The sequence below is a fragment of the Nothoprocta perdicaria genome, unplaced genomic scaffold (assembly GCF_003342845.1).
Source record: "Nothoprocta perdicaria isolate Ctin4 unplaced genomic scaffold, notPer1 scaffold_306, whole genome shotgun sequence".
NCBI classification, from domain to species: domain Eukaryota; kingdom Metazoa; phylum Chordata; class Aves; order Tinamiformes; family Tinamidae; genus Nothoprocta; species Nothoprocta perdicaria.
In genome coordinates, this window is record NW_020455540.1 from 592,913 (window position 1) to 593,267 (window position 355).

Sequence of the window (355 nt, forward strand, 5' to 3'; positions counted from 1 at the left end):
CAGCTCCACCCGGAGCAGGGCTGCGCTTGTCCTTCCATGAGCACGAGGGAGGCTCTCCCCGTCCCTGTCACCGTCCCTGTGCTGCACACACAGGCCCTGCGCTCTTCTCCCTGCCTGCGCTTCCCTGCGGGATGGGCCCCCTCCCGGAGCAGCAGGAAGGCCTTGGCGCGGCTGTGAGGAGCCCTCAGCAGTGAGCCCGGCACGGCCTGCCCGGCACGGCCCGCACGTGCCCCGTGCCCGCGGCCTCGGGCGGCTGGCAGCCACCCGCTAGGGGCCGAGGCTCCCGGGCAGCAGGAGGATGCGCTGGAGGGAGGAGCCACCGCGGCTGGCGGGGCCGCTGCTCCGCGGGGCGGGC